This window comes from Heliangelus exortis, chromosome 1 (assembly GCF_036169615.1).
Source record: "Heliangelus exortis chromosome 1, bHelExo1.hap1, whole genome shotgun sequence".
Taxonomy (NCBI): Eukaryota; Metazoa; Chordata; class Aves; order Apodiformes; family Trochilidae; genus Heliangelus; species Heliangelus exortis.
In genome coordinates this window covers 1,943,718-1,962,105 of record NC_092422.1, presented here as the reverse complement: position 1 = coordinate 1,962,105, position 18,388 = coordinate 1,943,718, and the positions used below count along the sequence as shown (strand labels likewise).

At 51.7% G+C, this 18,388-nt stretch overlaps 1 long non-coding RNA gene across 1 annotated transcript in view; it reads right to left on the bottom strand.

Annotated features, from left to right (window-relative positions):
* Positions 1–18,388, bottom strand: part of LOC139806273 (uncharacterized) — a 45,563-nt gene that overhangs the window by 12,097 nt on the left and 15,078 nt on the right. The window contains exons 5-6 of the long non-coding RNA XR_011730217.1: positions 8,407–8,479; positions 3,499–3,536 (exon numbers count right to left, since the gene is read on the bottom strand). This is a non-coding gene — a long non-coding RNA (uncharacterized lncRNA). The remainder of the gene's footprint in view (positions 1–3,498; positions 3,537–8,406; positions 8,480–18,388) is intronic.

Below are 18,388 nucleotides of genomic sequence, written 5' to 3'. Positions count from 1 at the left end.
AGAGGGGAGGAACGTGGGATCCCTTTTCCTGTCTATTTGTATAGATTTAGTCATTTTTCCTATTTCTCATTCCTGTTTCATTCAAGCTGTGTAGTTCAGTTCCCAACCCATCAGTCTCTCTCCCTTATTCTCTCTCCTTCCTTTATCAGGGAGGGGGATTAATGGGGAGCAGCTGTTAATTGGTTTAATTGCCAGGCCAGTGTTAAACCCTGACAGTGGCATTTTCCCTTCATCCCCCTAGGCTCCAAAATCCACCCTTGTCCCTGTCCCTGGGGTGCTTTGTGGGGTGGGAGGCAGTGAGATGGGAGCAGCATCCTGCTCTCCAGCCAGGGTGCTCCAAGGAGGAGATGGGAGCTCCTGGTCAGTCCTGGTGGATTAAAATAACTCTGGGATCCCCCTGGCCATTGCAGGATGGTGTCCTCAGGGGGGCAAGCAGAGGGGCACTGTAGGCAAGACCTCCTTGTCCTGCCATCTCTTGTGCAAAGGAGCCCAAACCATCTCCCAGGCAAGGTCTGGAACCACTCTGAAGATACTGGCCCACTCCAAAATCCTCCCTTTGAACCAGGTTTATTTAAAAAAACCCCTCAAGTGCTCATTTTAGCCCATTTCATGCCTGGATAGCTCAGCTTGGTGCCTCACGCTTGAGCAGAAGGTGGATCCCTTCTTCTGTCTGAGAGGTTCTTGCAGCTCCAGCAGCACCAAGAACCTGTTGGTCTCCTCTCATTTCCAGCTTCCTGCTCATCCTGCCAAGAGCTGAGCCCAGGAGGAGGCATCTCAGCTGGAAATCCTCCTCCTGCCAGCAGCACCATGAGAGTTCAGCCTCTCCTTTCCTCCTGAGACCAGACCTGCCCTGTCTTCTGGTGGTTGCATCTCAAGTTTCCCCTGATCCAGAAGTTTTGTGGGTTTTTTCCTACTTTGAAAGCTCTCTGGATATTTCTGATGCTGCAAAAATCCTTTTTTAAATTCCCACTGCCAATCCTCCTGGCCAGAAGGAATTACATCTCACTGGTAGACACCCCAAACTAAAGATAGGGTTAAAAAAACTCCCCAGGAATCACCACGGTCCTTTACACCATGGAGGGACTGAATCCCAGAATCATAGAATCATAGAATCATAGAATTAGCCGGGTTGGAAGGGACCTCAGAGATCATCAAGTCCAACCCTTGACCCACCGGAGCAGTTGCCAGACCATGGCACTCAGTGCCACATCCAGTCTTTTTTTAAATGTCTCCAGGGACGGAGAATCTACCACCTCACCGGGCAGTCCATTCCATTGCCTGATCACCCTCTCCGTGAAGAAATTCTTTCTAATATCTAACCTAAACCTCCCCTGGCACAACTTAAGACTGTGTCCTCTTGTCTTGTTGAAGGTCGTCTGTGAAAAGAGTCCAGCTCCCACCTCGCTACAGCCTCCTTTCAGGTAGTTGTAGACAGCAATGAGGTCTCCCCTGAGCCTCCTCTTCTTCAGGCTGAACAGCCCCAGCTCTCTCAGCCTCTCCTCATAGGGCCTGTGCTCGAGTCCCTTCACCAGCCTGGTTGCCCTCCTTTGGACCTGTTCCAGGACCTCTACATCCTTCTTAAACTGAGGGGCCCAGAACTGGACACAGTACTCGAGGTGTGGCCTCACCAGCGCTGAGCACAGGGGCAGAATCACCTCCCTGGACCTGCTGGTGACGCTGTTCCTGATACAGCCCAGGATGCCATTGGCCTTCTTGGCCACCTGGGCACTGCTGGCTCCTGTTCAGCTTCCTGGCAATCCAGACTCCCAGGTCCCTCTCTGTCTGGCTGCTCTCCAACCACTCTGTGCCCAGCCTGGAGCTCCCCATGGGGTTGTTGTGGCCAAAGTGCAGGACCCGGCACTTGGCCTTGTTGAACCTCATCCCATTGGAATCAGCCCAACTCTCCAGTCTGTCCAGGTCCCCTCTGCAGAGCCCTCCTGCCTTCGAGTTGGTCTACACTTCCCCCCAGCTTGGTGTCATCTGCGAACTTGCTGATGATGGACTCAATCCCTTCGTCTAAGTCGTCGATAAAGATATTAAACAGAACTGGGCCCAACACTGATCCCTGGGGGACACCACTGGTGACCGGCCGCCAACTGGATGCAGCCCCGTTCACCACCACCCTCTGGGCCCGGCCCTCCAGCCAGTTCCTAACCCAGAACAGGGTGCTCCTGTCCAAGCTGTGGGCTGACAGCTTTTTCAGGAGAATCCTGTGGGAGACGGTGTCAAAGGCTTTGCTGAATGTTTTAGGTTGGATGAGACCTCCAATATCCAACCTTTGACCAACACCATCATCTAACTACTAAACCATCTCCTTAAGGACCAGCTCCAAATGCCTTTTAAATCCCTCCAGGGATGGTGACTCCTGAGCCATTCCAATTCCTGACAACCCTCTCAGTGAAAAAAAAAAATCTTTCCTAAACCATTTACTGGGGGGAATCCTCTCATTTTCAGCAGCAAACTCAGAGCAAGGCCATCTCCTCTCCTCAGAGTGGATTTTCTCCTTCCTGGTTAGCAGGTTGGAGAGACCACAACAACTTTGTTTTGACCATGAGGTAATGTCTGGGGTAGAAAGGTTACAACAAAGAGGCTTCCAGTAGTTACTCTAAGGAGAGCAGAAGCCACCAGCAAGCTGTGCCAGGCAGGGGTGGTGTAAAAAGGAAAGTAAATATTATGTTAAATAGGTGTAATGAGCTGCTCCTGCTTTTTTCATACTGGGCCCATCCAGAGAGAAAAAGCCTCCTTAAATAGTTGGGATTCCTCTCAGCAGCAATGGGATGAGAGGAATAATATTTAGGAGAGGACCACACCCCAAATCACAGCGTCTGCCTGCTGGGTGGAAAGAAGAGAGCAGCCAGCATCTCCCAGCCACAGATGGTTCCCATCAAGTGGAATTTTTTATTATGTTTTTGGCTCGTTAATCCCCCAAAACAAGCTTCAGAATTTTTTTTTTTACTTCAGGGTTAAGTGAAGAAAAAAAAAAAAAAACCACCACGACTCTGTTTTTCTGGCCACACTCCCTGCTTGACCTCTGCTCTGAGCAAGCACAGAAAATTCATTTCACAGCAAAGGTTCCAGCAGAGACCCTGAGGCCAAAACCTCTTGGGGTGGTTTTTCCAGCTCTTCTTGACCTGAAAATATATCCCAGAAATGGAGGTGAAAATTTAAAGCCAGGACTATCTCACTCTGTGACTAACTTAGCCAGAAAAGGGTTGCCCAAGGAAGCTGTGGCTGCCCCATCCCTGGCAGTGTCTCAGCCCAGGTTGGATGGGGCTTGGAGCAACCTGGGCTGTGGGAGGGGTCCCTGCCCATCCAGGGGGTTGGAAATGGATTATTTTCAAGATCCCTTCCAACCCAAACCAGTCTGGGATGGGTAAAGTCAGGGTTTGTGTCTTCTGCAGCCAACAGCACCACTGAAAAGGCTGCCAAGCTCTTGAGTCTCTGACCACCCACTGTAAATCCTACTGGGAAATCACAGAAAAACCTTCAGTCACTCACCATGGATGAGGTGGACTCCTCTCCTGGAGATGATCATCCTGAAACAGATAAATAAAGGTTCCTTCTAAAATCCCATTCCCTTGTGCCATTGCAAGGTGGGGGGAATGATGTTCTCTGACCTCTTGGGAGGCAGAGCAGATGAATAAGATCTTCCCTTCCAGAACAAAAACTTTAGAAAGCATCCAAAAGATTCTGTGGTGAGGTTGGTGCAGTTGTGACCCAGGTGTGTGCCACACTTCTCACATGGATGGACAGAACCAGCAGCAAAAAATAGGGATGCAGCATGGCTGGACATTGCCCTTCACCCCATCCTTAATGACTTCTTCTTGACCAGCCCTGAGAAACAGGGTTGTTTCTCACTGAGAAACACCCAGTCTCAAGTTTCTCCACAACCAGAGCTGGGTTTTGTTCATTTACACCCCAAGATCTGACTTTTCTGCTCCATTATCCTTGGGTCTGGCAGTCAGCTGGGCATGGAGCTGCAGCAATGGGTCCATCATCCTTCTGCTCCATGATGTGCTCTTGGAACCACGGAATTATGGAATCATTTTGGCTGGAAATTACTTGTAAGATCATCAAGACCAACCATTAATCAATGGTTAATGTTTGTTACCCACTCCCTCCTTTCTTACTTCACGTGGGCTTCAACCAGGAAGAAAACTGGAAGAAAACTGAGAGAAAACTGGGAGAAAACTGGGAGAAAACTGGGAGAAAACTGGGAGAGGTGTGGACAAATGTAGCAACAGACAGCAAAGTCCTTTCCCTGCCACTCTTAGGAGTCAGACCTGGACGTGGCACAGGTCTCCAGGGGCACCATCATGTTCCCAAAATTGGGCTGCCAGCACCAGCTGGCCTGCTGGGATTTCTTCAGCAGGATGATTTCAAGCCCCTTTTCTGCCTTTGGCTTTCATGCTTGATGAAATTACTCTGTTAATTATTCTCTTCTGAATTAACAATCCAATTAGGAACTCCAAAATGAGTGAGGCCTCCAGATGTGCATCACCATCCTTTCAACAGCATCCCTGGAGCATTCCCCTCCCACCAGGGGTTTAGTAGCACAGGGTGGGTTTAGATGTCCTGGGATTATTTGTAAAGCAAGGGCTGATCTGGGCACATGAAACAACTGAGTCAAACCCAGGACAGGCTATGGCCTGTGTGGATTCTCTGGTGTCTCATAAAGGCTTGTGCTCGACTTCAAGCTTTTCCCCCAGGACTCATTTGTAGCTTTCCTCCACCTGTCCAGGTTCACTTGGAGGTTGCTCCTGCCCATCAGGTGTATCTAAAATTGCTTCCAAAAGTGGGTGGGATGGGACAAAGAAGCAGAAAGGGAACCCACTCAAGTTTTGTCTTCCCTTTGCAGAAGAAGCAGGGTGATGGTGATGCTGTGCCCACTAAAGATTACAGCCCAGTCCAGAGCAGGAGGATTGGAGGAGTCAATCCCATTTAAGCCTTTCTATTTAAAGGACTAAACTACCCAGGAAAAGCAGCCTAAGATTAGAAACTCAAAGGATTTCCTCAAATTCCAGCCATCAGCCAGAGATTCAAGCCTGGGGCCTGTTTGTTGTTTTCCCAGTGCATGAATCTTGCACCCCAGCAGAGTTAAGCATGGATTCTGCTCTCTGGCTCCATCACAGGACCCAGCCAGGCTCAAAGTTGGTTTAATGCTGCTCCCTTTCTACTAAACCATCTCTGGGAGTGCCTGATGGGCAAATAGTTTTTTTAGGCAGGAGGGCTTCAGTTTTTCTGGAGGGGCATGGGCAGGAGAGGTTTCTTACAAAGTGCAGGTAAAGGTTGGGTGCTCAGAAGGAGCCTCCTGTGCTGGAGGATCTTGCAGAAAATTTAATACAGAAATAAATGGAGTGGTAGAGTTGCTTCCCATGTTCAGCACAACCACAGAGAGGTGGATGGTGATTTCTGGTTGGTGTTGAAGCAAGGTGTCACAAAAGTAAATATGAAATGGAGGAAGAGCTGATAGGGGAAAAAAGCCCCACTGGGTGGAATCATAGAACCCCTGAATGGTTTGGGATGGAAGAGGCCATAAAGCTCCTCCAGTTCCAACCCCTGCATGGGCAGGGACCCCTCCCACAGCCCAGGTTGCTCCAAGCCCCATCCAACCTGGGCTGAGACACTGCCAGGGATGGGGCAGCCACAGCTTCCTTGGGCACCCTGGGACAGGGGCTCAGCACCCTCAAATTCAAGAATTTCTTAATAAAAATTTCTAAATCTCCCCTTTGGCGGCTTAAAACTCATCCCATCCCTCCATTCCCATGTCCAAAGTCCCTACCCAGCTTTCCTGGATCACCTTCAGGCACTTGAAGATGCTCCAAGGGCTCCCCAGAACCTTCACCTTCACCTTCACCTTCACTTTCACCTTCACCATCACCTTCACCTTCACCTTCACCTTCACCTTCTCCTTCTCCTTCTCCTTCTCCTTCTCCTTCTCCTTCTCCTGCATCAAATTCTAGAATCCCAGACTGGGTTGGGTTGGAAGGGACCTTCCAGCTCCTCCAGTTCCAACCCCTGGATGGGCAGGGACCCCTCCCACAGCCCAGGTTGCTCCAAGCCCCATCCAACCTGGGCTGAGACACTGCCAGGGATGGGGCAGCCACAGCTTCCTTGGGCACCCTGGGACAGGGGCTCAGCACCCTCAAATTCAAGAATTTCTTCTAATATCTCATCTCAATCTCCCTTTTTTCCAGTTTATACTGTTCCTCCTCATCCCATCCCTCCAGGCCCTTGTCCAAAGTCCCTCCCAAGCTTTCCTGGAGCCCCTTCAGGCACTGGAAGCTGCTCCAAGGTCTCCCTGGAGTCTTCTCTTCTCCAAGCTGAACAACCCCAACTCTCTCCCCCTGGCTCCAGAGCTGCTCCAACCCTTTGAGCATCTTCATGGCCTCCGTGGATTCACTCCAACATCTCCATCTCCTTCTGGTGTTGGGGACCCCAGAACTGGACCCAACACTGCAGGGGGATTCCACCAGAGAGGAGCAGAGGGGGAGAATCCCCTCCCTCAACCTTCTGGCCAAGCTGCTGGGGATGCAGCTCAGGGCACAGTTGGCAAGAAGAGGTTTTTCACTGCAGGGGTGAAGAGGAAAAGGGTTTTGGTGTGGATCCAGTCCTGGCTCCACCAGAACCCAGCACCAAGCTCTGAATCCACACCCTGAGGATGCTCATCCAGCCCCAGCAGCAGAGCTCAACCTTTCTTTGTGCCTGACTGTCAGTGGTTGTGACCAAGGAGTCTGAGTCCTGTGTCTATCAAATGCTGTGCTTGACAAGCCAGGAATTCAGCAGGTATCTGGGATGTGATTCCCAGCTCTGCTGCTCCTTCCCAGCTCAGCTGAAACTTCAGCCTAAAAACTTTCTCCTTATTTTAGAGAAAAAAATACCCAAAACAAACACAAAACCTTTTTCTCTGATGAAACCTGGGAAGCACCACAGAGACACACAGATGCTCGTGCAGGGGGGAGCACAAACAATATCAGTTTTCTTAAGAAAACCACCTTGGAAAACAGAAAACCACCAAAAAAAAATCATGTCAGCAGCTCTCCCTCACATTGTGTTCAGGCTGGAAAAGTCTGGAGGTGGGCAGTGTATCCACAGCATCTTCTGCACCACAGCCCACTGACATTTTGCCCTCCTGACACATTCCTATCCCAAAATCAGGGACCAGAGGGGATGAGGTTCCTCCTGGGTGACCACTTGGAAGTGCACTGAGCACAGCAGGAACATTCCTGCTTGGAGAAGAAATCTTAGACCAGCCCAGGGCCTCCAAAAAAACTCCTCTCCCTCTCTCCTTTTCCCAGTCCCACACTGGAAATGTCACCAGGCACTGTGGTGTGATGCTGGGGAAAAGAGGGACACAGAATCACAGAACTGGTTGGGATGGAAAAGACCTCAAAGGTCATTAACCCAGCACTGCCAAGGCCACCACTGCCCCATGGCCTCAGCACCACAGCTCCAGGGCTTGGAAATCCCTCCAGGGATGGGGACTCCACTCCTTGGGCAGCCTGGGACAGGGAATGACAACCCTTTCCAGGAAGAAATTGTTCCCAATACCCAACCTAAATCTCCCCTGGTGCAATTTGAGGCCATTTTCTCTTGTTCTGTCACTTGTTCTTGGGAGAAGAGCCCAACACCCCCCTGGCTCCAACCTCCTCTCAGGGAGCTGTAGAGAGCCAGAAGGTCCCTTTTGGGGAAGAAATTGTTTCTAATACCTAATCTAAACCTCTGCTGGAAGAACCTAAGGCCATTTCCTCTTGTTCTGTCACTTGTTCCTTGGGAGCAGAGCCCAACCCCTCCTCACTCCAAGCTCCTCTCAGGGAGTTGCAGAGATCCAGAAGTTCTCCCCTCCTCCTCCTTTTCTCCAGGCTGAACACCCCCAGCTCCCTCAGCTGCTCCTGCTCAGATTTCTGCTCCAGACCCTTCCCCAGCTCCATTCCCCTTCTCTGGACACACTCCAGCCCCTCAATGTCCTTCTTGGCAGGAGGGACCCAAAACTGACCCCAGGATTTCAGGTGCAGCCTCCCCAGGGCCCACCACAGGGGGACAATCCCTGCCCCAGTCCAGCAGCCAGGGTGCTGCTGGACTTCTTGGGCACATGGAGACTCCTTTTCAGCTGTCAACCAAGAACCCCAGGTCCATTTCCACCATGAATTTTCCACCCAAGCCTGGAGCTTTGCCTGGAGTTGGTGTGAGCCACGTGCACATAGAAAAAGGGGTTGCAGCCTCCCAGCCAACATTCAGCCCTGCCTTGCATCCCTCTTCAAATAAAGCAATTTAAAAAAAATAAAATATAAAAAAATATGATCCTAAAGAACCTAACAAGCCCTTCTTCCCCCCTCAGCAAGATGGGAAGAAGTTGCCAGTGGTTGCTTTTTCCAGGCAGAGTCATGCACATGGAAAGTGACTCACCCCCAGCAGGAATTTCCATGTCTCCTGGGATGGTTCCATCCCCTTTCTCCTCCTGGAGCTTTTCAGCCATCCCCTGGAAAGCAACAAGGAGGAGTTGTAAGGTTGAAGAAGAGTGTCAAGAGCAGCCAAGAAGCTTTCTCTGGCTCCAACTATCAGCAGCTGTGTAGGGATGGGTCTGAAAGGCTCCAGAGGTCCCCATTCCCTCCCAGCTGCCAAATGCATATTTTGGAAAGGAGGAGAGGTGAAATAACGAGGGAGACTTGGCCTCTCATGAAGGTTGGAGGACTGGACACCAGGAGAAGGTCCCAGTGATGGTTCTTAGGTGCAGGCAAAGGTTTTTAAGGTCACCAAGTCATGGTGAGGGAGTTCAGCCCTCCCAGGAAGCCTCAGATCCATCTCCAAGCTCAGATGAGCTGTGTCTGCACAGATAGGTCCTGCCACATGCTACAAAGGTGACATCTTTGGGTGACCTCACTGCCATTCGTGGCCTCATCACATCCCACATCAGGGTAAGATGCATCCACTCACCCCCTGCCTTCATTTCTCCTTTGAGACCAGCAAAAAACCCACAAGAGCCAGGACCTGCCCCTTGCTGTGCCCACAGGGAGCACCCTTGGTCCTGCAGCCCAGAGCTGCCAAAAGTGATGCTGCAGCAGCTGCTGATGGGACACAAGGACCTTCATCCAGTTTGTAGAATCATTTTGGTTGGAAAAGACCTTCAAGATCATCAAGTCAGCAAAAAATCCAACCCTGCCTGACTTCTAGTGGAGGTCTAGGGTAGCCCTGGGAGGAAAACCTTGATTTCTCCAGGTGCAGAGCTTGAAAGATCTTGGAAAGCTGAAGGTAGAGGGGAAAAACCCAGATGTGAACCTCATTTACAGCAAAATATCAGCATCCTACAGGGACACAGCAGCCACCCACAGCAGGATGGTCCTGTCTGAGCTGGGCCAGATGTTTGCAGCTCCAGTCATGGCTTGTGCTGGTTGGGAGATGTTTGACTTCATGCTGGAGGAGACTTCTTCCACCACCAGAGCAACCACAAAAATTCAGGGGCTTCATGATTCCATCAGGTGGTTTCCCTGAGCTTCATGAAAGGGTTTAACAGGAATTTGGAGTCCTGGCTGCAGACCTCACTTGCCCCAGGGTTGTAACCTCACCCAGAGGCTGCTGAGCTCCTCCTTGAGTGAATTTACCCAGTTTCCCAGTTTGGGAGACAGAGAAGATCCTTGCTGCCACAACCAGGACCTTCTGATGGTCAGAGCCCTCCTCCTCCTCAGCCATCACCCAGGTTGGTCCACTCAGGCCCAAAGTTGTCTGAAAGCCACTTTATTTTTCTCTCCAGTGTCTTTCCTGCCCCCTCCCTCTCCAGACTCCCTACATATTTATAGGAAGTGATGCCTCATCCTTTATTTTCCCAGACTAAACAAATGATTTTCACTTGGAATCCCGGAGCACTCCAAAAGCCACCAGGACATTCCCTGCCCCAGGCAGGCCCAACAATTCAACGTGTTTGTCTTCCATGAGATTTAAGATCTCCAGGAAGGGGAACTATAAAACCCCTTTAGCCTCTTCCCTCCTCATCATTAAAATGTTTCCAGGCAGAGGAGATGGATGAAATTCAGGAGCTGACAGGGAGAAATTCCCCAAGCTCCATGTTGGCTCCAACCTTGGGTGCTAAAGAGTTTTTGTGAGAGCAGGACTGTCCCTGCAGCACCCCAAGGGGCTGCCCCCAGCTCTATGGGGGGTTTCTCCTCCAGGGAAATTCATGGTAAAAGTGCTGGAAGAGGGAAAGAGAACGAGGGCATTGGACACAGATGGGTTTCAACACAGTGGAGGCAGAGGAGATGGGTGAAATGCAGGAGCTGCCAGGGAGGTGGGAGCACACAGGGATCCAATTAGCATGCTGCAGGATTCATTTACACCCTGTTCCTGTAGGATGAGCAGACAGCAGCCCCCAGCAAGGCTTGGCCCTACAGGGACTCCCCCCATGCCCAGGGCACTGCTGCTCCAAACACAGCTCCCATCCATCTGCCCAGCACCAATTCCCACCTCATCCCATCCAACCTCCCTCTCTTGTGGGCCAAATCTCACCCTCAGCACCACCCAGGGAAAAGTCTCCCTTTTCCAGGGGATTTTCTGGAGCCTGGAGGAAATCCCTGAGCCAGCCCATGGCCCATGGCACAGTCTCACTGCTCCCCCCTCTGCCCAGCTCCTGCACTGGAGCTTCATGGGGTGCATGGTGGGGCTGTCTCCAACCTTCCCTTTCCTCATCCCAGGCTCAGTGAGGATGGGATCTTGGCACCAAGGAGGACACCAAAAGCCCTGGGGTGTCCCAGGGCCTGCACCAGGGTGGGGGTTGCCCAGGATAAACCCATCTGGATTTTCTCCTCAGGGGAACAAATTGCTGAGAGGGCTTTTGGGTGGCTCTTGTGGACCTCTTGGAGATCAAATCCAGATCAAATCCAGTTTGGGGCCAGGGACATGATCCCAGGGCTGGAGCTCCTCAACTCTGGAGCCAGGATGAGAGAGTTGGGCTTGGAGCCTGGAGAAGAGAAGGCTGCAGGGAGACTTTTTTGGGGTCTTTCAGTGCTTAAAGGGGGTTGGTAAGAAAGATGGGGACAGAATTTTTGGCAAAGGCTGTGATAGGATGAGGGGTGATGGTTTTCAACTGGAAGAGGGGAGATTTAGATGAGATGTAAGGAAGAAACTTCTTTCAAATAGGGTGGTGAGACAGCAGCAGAGGTTGGAAGGGGCTCTGAACAACCTGAAGATGTCCCTGGTCACTGCAGGGATGGATTAGATGCCCTGTACTGGTCCTTTTTCAACTCCAAGAATTTTATGAGCTCAGAGCCTGCATTTCCAGGGAAGAGCTGTCTCTCCTTCCCCTTCCTGCAGGGATGATGGATGATGCTCTTCCAGGTCAGTCCTCCCTGGGACAAGCAGGAGAGCAGATCCAAGGGAGTGGAGTCAGAGGAGATGGATGAAATTCAGGAGGTGACAGAGAGGTGGGAGCACAGAGATCAAATTAGCACGCTGCAGGATTAATTGGCATTCAGGATTTCCCCTTCCACACCCCACTCTCAGTGGGGTTGAGACCTTGGCACCAAGGAGGACACGTGGGGCAATTGCTTTCCACCACACAAGCCCTGGGTGCCCCACACCTGGAAGAAACTTTTTGTGCTCAGGGGGGTGAGACAGCAGCACAGGGTGCCCAAAGAGGTGCTGGGTGCTGTTTCCCTGGGAATACTGAAGGGGAGGTTGGATGGGACTCTGAGCAGCCTGGTAAGGTTGGATGAGGTGAGCTGGAAAGGTCCCTTCCAACCCAAACCCCTCTGGGATTCCCTGATCCCCAAGACCCTGCTGGCATGGAGGAGCTGTCTCTGCTTCCCCCAGCTCTGGGAACCAGGCTCTTCCAGGTCACTGCTCCCTGGTGCCAGCAGGAAACCAGAGCAAAGAGCCAGGCACCAGGTGAGCTTTGACTTTCCTGGTGCAGGACCCAGGGCTCAGGTGCTTGACTTGCACAAGAGGTTTCCTGGCATCCTCCTGCAGAGGGGCTGAGATTGCTCCCATCCATGGTTTTCTGTTTTGGCTTCAACAAGAGTTACCTGCAGACAGGAACAGCGTGGCCAGCAGGTCCAGGGAAGGGATTCTGCCCCTGTGCTCAGCTCTGGGGAGGCCAGAGCTTGAGTCCTGTGTCCAGTTCTGGGCCCCTCAGCTCAGGAAGGAGCTTGAGGTGCTGGAGCAGGTCCAAAGGAGGCAACTGGGCTGGTGAAGGGATCCAGCAGAAATGCTGTGAGGAAGGGCTGAGGGAGCTGGGGGTGTTGAGGCTGGAGAAGAGGAGGCTTAGGGGAGACCTCATCACTCTCTCCAAGTCCCTGAAAGGAGGTTGGAGCCAGGGGGGGGTTGGGCTCTTTTCCCAGGCAACTCTCAGCAAGACAAGAGGCCATGGTCTCAAGTTGTGCCAGGGGAGGTTTAGGTTGGACATTAGAAAGAGTTTCTTGATGGAGAGGGGGATCAGGCATTGGAATGGGCTGCCCAGGGAAGGGGTGGATTCTCCATCCCTGGAGCTATTTCAAAAGAGCCTGGATGTGGCACTGAGTGCCATGGGCTGGGAACCACGGGGGGAGTGGATCAAGGGTTGGACTTGAGGAGCTCTGAGCTCCCTTCCAACCCAGACAATTCTTTGATTCTATTCTATGACTTCCGAGCAGCTTCTGTGTCACCCTCTGTGGTGTGAGAGTCACCAGGGAGCCAGCACAAAACCTCTGGTTTTGGTAAAAGTCAGGGATTAAGGAAACAAAGCAAGTTCCCCATCCAGGCCAGGTTGGATGGGGCTTGGAGCAGCCTGGGCTGTGGGAGGGGTCCCTGCCCATGCAGGGGTTGGAACTGGAGGAGCTTGAAGGTCCCTTCCAACCCAAACCATTCTGTGACTCCTTGATTCTATTTCTATAATTTTATGAGAGCTGCACCAAGTCCTTCCTGTCCTCTCCTCTTCCAAGGTCCTTCTGCAGGTCCCAGCTGCTCCCTGTCTCTCTTCCCCTCCCCATATGGGAAAGAGACAAAGGGTGCAGAGAATCCTCCTGACTGTTGGGATTTGGGCAGGCTGGAAAAACCCTCTTGGAGAGGAGATGATAACAGCAAGTGCTTCATAAAGAAGGAGAAGGACTCCCTCTCTCTGCTCTCTAGCAGAACAGCAGCATCAACCAAAGGTTTTCAAATTAAAACCAAGAAGACACGAGGGGTCCCTCAGAGTGCTGGGTGCTCATCAGGCATCCATCCACTCGATGCTGTAAAATTTGAGGTCCTCAGCAGGATTTTCCATGGCATCATTTCCTCCTTTTTAGCCTTAAATCGAAGAAATCACATTTTAAATCACAGTTGGAGGAGTTCTGAGTGTCTGGCTTACCAGGATGAATCAGAAGAGAGGACAAATGCCAAGCCCCAGGGCATCACTCACATCTGTGACCACCTCTGCTAGACTTCTAGGCAGAAATCACCTAAATTCATGGAAATAAAACCTTAAAATAAACTGATATTATAGACTGGTGTATTGCAGCCAGGAGGATTAACCCCGTGCTCACAGCTTGGGGTGGGTGGGTTCCAAGAGTGCCCAGAGGACAATTTGCAGCAGAACTTAACACCACAGGGGGAAAACTCCCTTTCAAGTGCCCATCAGCTCAGGCCCTGTCCCTGTGAGGGTGCTGAGCCCCTGGCCCAGGTTGTCTGGAGAATCTGGGGCTGCCCCATCCCTGGCAGTGTCTCAGCCCAGGTTGGATGGGGCTTGGAGCAACCTGGGCTGTGGGAGGGGTCCCTGCCCATCCAGGGGTTGGAACTGGAGGAGCTGGAAGGTCCCTTCCAACCCAAACCAGTCTGGGATTCTAGAATTTGATGCATTGTACCACATCAGCAGCAAACTGTGCTTGAATGTTGCTTACTATTTAATTAAAACAGACTGTAATTAACTTCATGGGCTCCAGAAAAGCTGGGGAGGGACTTTAGACAACGGCCTGGAGGGATGGGATGAGGGGGAATGGCTTTAAACTGGAAGAGGGGACATTGAGATGACATTTGAGGAAGAAATTCTTGAATTTGAGGGTGCTGAGCCCCTGTCCCAGGGTGCCCAAGGAAGCTGTGGCTGCCCCATCCCTGGCAGTGTCTCAGCCCAGGTTGGATGGGGCTTGGAGCAACCTGGGCTGTGGGAGGGGTCCCTGCCCATGCAGGGGTTGGAACTGGAGGAGCTTGAAGGTCCCTTCCAACCCAAAACATTCCAGGATTCCATCAAGAATAAGGAAAGGAAAATGCTCCCTGTGAAATGGGGTGCATGCATCTTCCTGTGCTTCTTTTCCCTCCTGGCCCAGTCAGCCTTGTACCTGTGCTTGGCTCAAAAACCACAAATCCCTTATGGTGCCCCTGGTTCTGGGACCAACCCTGGGGCCTCCTGCACCATCCTGTAGCCCTTCTGATCCTGTGGATCCTTGCTCAGGATCTCTGTTGTCACATTGTGCTTCTGCTCTTCCAGCCTGAACCAGTACAAGAGAGACACAAATATTTCCTTCCACACAGATAATCTGTTTGTTCCTAATATCTAAATGAAACCTTGGTTACACCAAGAGAAGCAGAAGTAAAACAAATTAATCATCACCACTGGGTTATGAAAAGGTAGAATTAGAAATAAATGAGGGGGAAAAAAAACTGAGCTCCAGGCAGCTGAAGACAAATGAAGACAAAGCAGCACTGAGGATCCCATTCCTCAGCTCCTACAAAACCAGCTCAAAGCCCTTGGCCAGGAGATGAGGCAGAAGATGGTGGGTGGGAGCAATCTCAGCCCCTCTGCAGGAGGATGCCAGGAAACCTCTTGTGCAAGTCAAGCACCTGAGCCCTGGGTCCTGCACCAGGAAAGTCAAACCTCACCTGGTGCCTGGCTCTTTGCTCTGGTTTCCTGCTGGCACCAGGGAGCAGTGACCTGGAAGAGCCTGGTTCCCAGAGCTGGGGGAAGCAGAGACAGCTCCTCCATGCCAGCAGAGTCTTGGGGATCAGAGAATTCCAGAGTGGTTTGGGTTGGAAGGGACCCAAAAGCTCCTCCAGTTCCAACCCCTGCATGGGCAGAGACCCCTCTCACAGCCCAGGTTGCTCCAAGCCCCATCCAACCTGGATGGGGAACTTGTTTTGTTTCCTTTCTCCTTGACTTTTACCAAAACCAGAGGATTTTTGCTGGCTCCCTGGTGACTCTCACACCACAGAGGGTGACACAGAAGCTGCTCAGCAGTCTGCAGGTAACTCTTGTGCTGAAGCCAAGACAGAAAACCATGGCTGGGAGCAATCTCAGCCCCTCTGCAGGAGGATGCCAGGAAACCTCTTGTGCAAGTCAAGCACCTGAGCCCTGGGTCCTGCACCAGGAAAGTCAAACCTCACCTGGTGCCTGGCTCTTTGCTCTGGTTTCCTGCTGGCACCAGGGAGCAGTGACCTGGAAGAGCCTGGTTCCCAGAGCTGGGGGAAGCAGAGACAGCTCCTCCATGCCAGCAGGGTCTTGGGGATCAGAGAATTCCAGAGGGGTTTGGGTTGGAAGGGACCTTTCCAGCTCACCTCATCCAACCTTACCAGGCTGCTCAGAGTCCCATCCAACCTCCCCTTCAGTATTCCCAGGGAAACAGCACCCAGCACCTCTTTGGGCACCCTGTGCTGCTGTCTCACCCCCCTGAGCACAAAAAGTTTCTTCCAGGTGTGGGGCACCCAGGGCTTGTGTGGTGGAAAGCAATTGCCCCACGTGTCCTCCTTGGTGCCAAGGTCTCAACCCCACTGAGAGTGGGGTGTGGAAGGGGAAATCCTGAATGCCAATTAATCCTGCAGCGTGCTAATTTGATCTCTGTGCTCCCACCTCTCTGTCACCTCCTGAATTTCATCCATCTCCTCTGACTCCACTCCCTTGGATCTGCTCTCCTGCTTGTCCCAGGGAGGACTGACCTGGAAGAGCATCATCCATCATCCCTGCAGGAAGAGGAAGGAGAGACAGCTCTTCCCTGGAAATGCAGGCTCTGAGCTCATAGAATCCTTGGAGTTGAAAAAGGACCAGTACAGGGCATCTAATCCATCCCTGCAGTGACCAGGGACATCTTCAGGTTGTTCAGAGCCCCTTCCAACCTCACCTGGAATGTTTCCAGGGATGGGGCATCTATCATCTCCCTGGGCAACCTCTGCTGCTGTCTCACCACCCTATTTGAAAGAAGTTTCTTCCTTACATCTCATCTAAATCTCTCCTCTTCCAGTTGAAAACCATCACCCCTCATCCTATCACAGCCTTTGCCAAAAATTCTGTCCCCATCTTTCTTACCAACCCCCTTTAAGTACTGAAAGGCCCCAAAAAAGTCTCCCTGCAGCCTTCTCTTCTCCAGGCTCCAAGCCCAGCTCTCTCAGCCTGGCTCCAGAGTTGAGGAGCTCCAGCCCTGGGATCATGTCCCTGGCCCCACACTGGATTTGATCTGGATTTGATCTCCAAGAGGTCCACAAGAGCCACCCAAAAGCCCTCTCAGCAATTTGTTCCCCTGAGGAGAAAATCCAGATGTGTTTTTCCTGGGCAACCCCCACCCTGGTGCAGGCCCTGGGACACCCCAGGGCTTTTGGTGTCCTCCTTGGTGCCAAGATCCCATCCTCACTGAGCCTGGGATGAGGAAAGGGAAGGTTGGAGACAGCCCCACCGTGCACCCCATGAAGCTCCAGTGCAGGAGCTGGGCAGAGGGGGGAGCAGTGAGACTGTGCCATGGGCCATGGGCTGGCTCAGGGATTTCCTCCAGGCTCCAGAAAATCCCCTGGAAAAGGGAGACTTTTCCTGGGTGGTGCTGAGGGTGAGATTTGGCCCACAAGAGAGGGAGGTTGGATGGGATGAGGTGGGAATTGGTGCTGGGCAGATGGATGGGAGCTGTGTTTGGAGCAGCAGTGCCCTGGGCATGGGGGGAGTCCCTGTAGGGCCAAGCCTTGCTGGGGGCTGCTGTCTGCTCATCCTACAGGAACAGGGTGTAAATGAATCCTGCAGCATGCTAATTGGATCCCTGTGTGCTCCCACCTCCCTCTCAGCTCCTGCATTTCACCCATCTCCTCTGCCTCCACTATTTTGAAACCCATCTGTGTCCAATGCCCTCTCTCTCTTTCCCTCTTCCAGCACTTTTACCATGAATTTCCCTGGAGGAGAAACCCCCCATAGAGCTGGGGGCAGCCCCTTGGGGTGCTGCAGGGACAGTCCTGCTCTCACAGAAACTCTTTAGCACCCAGTGTTGGAGCCAACATGGAGCTTGGGGCATTTCTGAATCCTACAAAGCAAAAAGGCCCCATCCCACCATGTTCCCCTTCCCAGGTGGCTCAGGGGGGAGCAATTTAAGTCCTGGGGTCTTGTCTTGATGATTATTTTTTTGTAGCATCTGCTATGCTCTTTTTTTTATTTTTTTTCCCCTACTCTGGATTTTTGATCTTTTTGGATGGAAAAATCAAGTTCTGAGCATTTTCTGGGTATCCCAATGTGCTTCAGGACTGGTGGCTGTGTAGAGGACAGAGATGTTCTGCTCTTTTTGGATGGAAATGTTAATCAATATTCCATGAGGAACCAAATCTCCTGCTTATGGGGCACATCCACGTGTCCTTGAGGGACATGCCAGGGTGTCCAGCCCAACCCAAGCACCAGGAATCCCTTTGTTGGCTTCCTACAAAGCTCCACCAACCTGAAAAAAAAAAAAAAAAAAAAAAAAAAAAAAAGAAAAAAAGAGGCTGGAGCCATCTAAGGGGGCTTGCAGTGATTTTCCTTATGGCCTCCCCCCCAGGTCTGATCCACAACTCCAGCCTCACATCAAAATCCAACCAGAAAGAGCAATTATGGCTTGCTGGGCAGTGTTTTATTTTCTCTGTTAGTTGGAGCTGAAACCAGTTGGAACTGGATGGAACATTTTCTGAATTGCTGGGGTCAGCCCCTTGGGGTGCTGCTCTGGATTTTTGATCCTTTTGGATGGAAAAGTCAAGTTCTGAGCATTTTCTGGGTATCCCAATGTGCTTCAGGACTGGTGGCTGTGTAGAGGAGAAACTCCAGTGTTTTTAAACCCATCCATCTCCACTCATCTCTCTTGCTTTGGTGCAGCCCTTTTTCCATGCACTTCACATCCTGCACACCAGAATTGTTTTCCCAAGGGTGGGCATCAGCTCCACCAGGGATCAGAGAGAGCTGAGAGACAGCAGGATGATGGGGGTTGTGCTGGGTTGTTTTGTGGGGTTTTTTTGGTTTGGGGTTTTTTTTGTTTTTTTTTTTTGTGTGGTTTTAAAGCATTTTTTGAAGCCTGGGAAGCTGTCAGCCACGGCCATGTGCAGCCAGAAGTGCATTCCCAGTGCAGGATTCAGGGCGTGGGATTGGGGCTGGGACAGGGAAGAGAAACCCTGGTGGCAGTCAAGGCTGGGGGAGGTTTTTTCCATGATCACAGCCCTGAGGACAGGGATCTGCTGGCCCAGG